Genomic DNA, 4,817 nt, shown 5'->3' on the forward strand with positions numbered 1-4,817 from the left:
AGATCAAAACACAAATAAGCATCATAAAACACCACTGGAAAATGGAACGATAAGATTTTTATAACGTATCACTAGTACTCATATGTTAAGGCAAATTTCCAGACTCCCAATGTATTTTAAATAATTTTGCAAAACAAATCTATGGTTCTTACTAAATAATTATGTAATTTAAAACAAAACATAGTGGGCATGATAATAAATGTATCACTTTTCATTCCAAATTGAACTTTATATTACATAATAATATAAACATTTTCATTTAAATCACATTCAAATTTAGAAAAAATTTTATCATTTGTTATTGTTTAATAGCAAATGTGTTTAATAACAAATGATAAAGATTCAGGACTATTTGCTGTAACAACAAAAGAAATTATAAACAAGATAATCATGGAACATACAAATTTTATTTTTCTTTCTTTCTCCTATGACATGGACAAAAATAAGAACTCTATAATGGTAAGGATGTATTCATGGCCTACCCAGTCTCCTAACTTGGAGGTCTACCTTTTCTAAAGTATTGCCCAGATCCACTTGGTCAGTGATATCTTCAGTCAAAGGGAAGGAGATGTATTGAGGAAGATAAATGTATACTCTTTCTCATTTAAGGCACAAGGAGATTTTTTTCCTCACATTTCCATTTACAGAATGTGTTCACAGAAATTAACCAGAACACAGCTGAACAGTTACACTAGAGGCTGGTAAATGTACTCTCTTGCTGGGCTTTCAGGTAATCAGCTACTTTTTAGGATTTTTATTATGGAAAATGATAGAAGGGATATTAGGCATAACTCATAGACTTTCAAAGTTTATTTGTAAAATAATGTTTTACATCATGCAAGAAAAATATGATACTGTAGGGATTATAGTAAATGTGTTAAATTGACAGCAGTTTAAGACAATAAAATTAGAATAGCTGTCAAAGTAGATTTAAGTAATGTGGATAAAATATACATAAAAACTAACTCCTTTTTACATCTTTCTATCTAGTTTTGCTTTGGTCTTTCATTTCTCAACTTTTCAATCTAAAACCTTTTGAAACTGTTCTGCTGAGATGAATAGGCAGACTACACTATTACAGGATTGTTAGCTTACAAGAAAAAAAAAAAAAAACCTAGACTTTTAATTATTTATCCTATTATTCTCAAAAAAGATCTTACTTCTATAGATGAGTACTTCAATTTAGAAAATAACTTTTCTGGCCAGGTGCGGTGGCTCAAGCCTTTAATTTCAGCACTTTGGGAGGCCGAGGCAGGCGGATCACGAGGTCAGGAGATGGAGACCATCATGACTAACATGGTGAAACCACGTCTCTACTAAAAAAATACAAAAAAATTAGCCGGGCATGGTGGCGGGCGCCTGTAGTCCCAGCTACTGGGGAGGGTGAGGCAGGAGAATGGCGTTAACCCGGGAGGCGGAGCTTGCAGTGAGCCACTGCACTCCAGCCTGGGTGACAGAGCGAGACTCCGTCTCAAAAACAAAGAAAAACAAAACAAAACAAAAAACAAACTTTTATTTCCATGTTATTTGTTGTGAAAAAGTTTTGTATAGCTATTCTATTCATTAATTTCTATGTCTAATATTCATATCAATGTCCAGAGTAATGACTTTAAAAAAATATTTTTAAGTCTACAAACAACAAGAATCATCTTCCAGTAAACATTACCTTCTATCTTCTCTTAGTATTCTATTGTTCTTCAGTTCCAGGAAAACTAAAGTGCATTGATTATTATCCAAAACATTAGTTGAGATAAGCAGAGAAATGTCAATTTTATTGCTATTGGGTTAAAGTTTCCATAAAATATAGATTTATGTTAAATTGAATAATAGTTTTTTTCTAAGATTTCTATTTTTTATTGATTTACATTTAAATATTCCTTAAATTATAGACAAAGGTATGTTAAAACCATCAACCATAATATTGAATTTGTCTATTTCTCTTTCCAGTATATTTTTGTTTCCTGTGATTTGAATCTTTGCTCTCAGTTGCATACACACAGGATTGTCACATCTTCTTAGTGAATTGCCCCTTTTATTATTATTATATGCCTCTCTTTGCAACTATTAATATTCTCTATCATTATTATTTGAGTGTGCCATATTTGCAAATTTCCTGCTCACTAAAATTTATTTTTAACACCAAAATCAATACTCAGAGATTTTCTCAGTCATTTGCAGACACGTGCAGAGCCACAAAACAACTGAGTTGACCAACCCCCAAGTGCCCAGCTGAAATTAAACAAGATGGCACTGCCTTCTTATTTCATCTCTCATGTAGAGTTCACCATAAAATGGAGTTGGGAGGAGCAGGGCAGTGTAAGGGAAGAAGTTCTGGATCTGGGGTCAGTTAGAGGCAGTGTGAATTCCAACTCAGGCAGACATTAGTGGGGTGGTCTCAGGCAAGTAATTTAACATTTCTGAATCTGTTGTTCTTTTTTTTTTTTCTTTTTTTATAACACTAAGAAAATAAAATCCACCTTTTTTTTTTTTTTTTTTTTTTCCTAGGATTTAAGTTTATAATCTGTATGAAATGTGTGTGTGTATGTATACTTACTCTTTGGAATCATGGTTCAATATTCACTAATTCAGTGCTTGTGTGACTTTGTAGAACATAAATACTACAAGTAATGTGATTAATTGCATTTCTTTTTATAATGTGTACTTATTATGATATTAATATTGCTATTCCAGCTTTTGTTTGAATAGTATACTTTTTATCCTTTTTAAAATACATATCTTATATTAAAAGTAGTTTTCTGGTTGACAACTTATAGTTGATCTCCTTCTCTTCCTCTTCCTCCTCTACTACCTCATCTGCCTCCAATTCCTCCTCCGTCCTATTAAGTTCATCTTTGCAATCTTTGCCATTTAACTGTGCTTCAACCTTTTATATTAAAAGGTTTTATATCAACCTTTTATATTCAACCTTTTATATTAAATGCAATTGGTGGTATGGTTGACTTTGAGTCTACCATTCTGATGTTTGCTTTCTCCTTGACAACTTCTATTCATTTCTATTTTCTTTCCTATCTTCATACCTCCTTTAGGTTTGTATTTAATATCATGTATTATTTACTCTTGGCTAATTAGCTATATGTCAATTTTCTTCATTTTTCTTTAATTTTCCTTTATAGGTCAATCTAAGGTTTATAATATTTATCTTATTACAATGTACCTTCCAACAATATTGCAGACTTGTTTACATAGCATTAACCCCTTATTCAAGTATTTTTCAGTTTGTCTCTGTCATCCTTTGTACTCTTGTATTAGTAATTTTACTTCTGAGTAGGTTTTAAATGTAAAATATGTTGTTATTTTTGTTTTAAATAATCAATTATTTATTTATTGAGACCAGGTCTCACTGTGTTGCCCAGGCTGGAGTGCAGTGGTACAATCATAACTCACTGTAACCTCAAACTTCTGGGCTCAAATGATCCTCCTGTCTCAGCCTCCTGAGTAGCTAGGACTAAAGAGTTATGCCACTATGCCCAGCTATGTTTTCTTTTATTATTTATTTATTTATTTATTTATTTATTTATTTATTTATTTATTGTAGAGATGGGATCTAATTGTGTGGGCCAGGCTTGTCTTGAACACTTGAACATCTTGCCCCAACCTCCCGGCATGCTGAGATTACAGGAGTGAGCCACCATGCCTGGCTCAATTATGTTTTAAAGGAAACTTGAAAAGCGGAAGAGACCATATTTACTAATTCTGTTATTCTTCACTTCTATATGAAGTGCTTAATTTCCACCTAGGGTCATTTCATTTTGAAAAAAAATTTGCTAAGTATTAATTTTATTGTAAGTTATTTGGTAATGAATCTATAAGTGTTTGTTTTAAAATGGTATTTATTTCTCTTCATTTTCTAAAAAAATTTTTTTTTTTCTGGCTGTATAATTTTAAATTGAAGAGGTGTACACCTCTTCCTCAGCACCATAAAGACATTATTTTTTTTTGGTCCTTTGCCTTATGTTCTTTCCAAAAAGAATTATTTGGTCATATTCATCTTTCATTTCTAGTATAAAATGTGCTTTTTTTCCTTTTAACTTCTTTTTAGATTTTTCTCTTTTCCATGTATTTATAGTAATTTGATTAGGATCCAACTTGATTTTTATTCCAGAGATACAGAACAATTCATGAATTTATGTCATTCTTGTGTAGGGGCTATGCTAATCTTCTCTGTATCTTTCCAAATTTAATATATGTGCTGCTGAAGCAAGCACTTGATTTAATTTTCTTTTTATACTACCTGAAATTTGGTGCCCATTCTATTTTTCAAATTTAATTTCTCATTTTTAATTTGTATGTGTACATAGTAGGTGTATATATTTATGGGGTACATGTGATGGTAAAACATACAGGTATATAACATGCAACACCCCAAGCATTTATTATTTCTTCATTACAAGAACATTTCATTTCTGCTATTTCAGTTATTTAAAAACATATTATAAATTATTTTTGACTGTGGTCAACCTGTTGTGCTATCAAGTACTAGATCTTACTCATTCTGTCTATGTTTTTGTACCATCAACAATCCACACTTTTTCCCTCCCTCTCCACTAACCTTTGCACTCTTTGATCGATTTGACTCAATTTGATTGATTTGACTTCATTGATTGACTTGCATATATTAGATCATTCTTTCATTCTTGGGATGAATTCCACTTGGTCATGATGAATGATCATTTTAATATGTTGTTGAATTCAATTTGCTCGTATTTTGTTTAGGAATTTTGCGTCAATGTTAACCAGATACTGGCCTGTAGTTTTGTTTTGTTCTTGTTATGTCTTTGTTTGATTTTTGACATCAG

At 31.5% G+C, this 4,817-nt stretch overlaps 1 non-coding gene across 1 annotated transcript; it reads right to left on the reverse strand.

Annotated features, from left to right (window-relative positions):
• Nucleotides 1-4,121: 4,121 nt before the first annotated feature.
• On the reverse strand, nucleotides 4,122-4,226 carry LOC123573713 (U6 spliceosomal RNA). The gene has a single exon (XR_006698455.1). It is a non-coding gene; the product is annotated as a U6 spliceosomal RNA (small nuclear RNA).
• Between the last annotated feature and the right edge of the window lie 591 nt (nucleotides 4,227-4,817).

Source organism: Macaca fascicularis, chromosome 5 (assembly GCF_037993035.2).
Source record: "Macaca fascicularis isolate 582-1 chromosome 5, T2T-MFA8v1.1".
Lineage (NCBI taxonomy): Eukaryota > Metazoa > Chordata > Mammalia > Primates > Cercopithecidae > Macaca > Macaca fascicularis.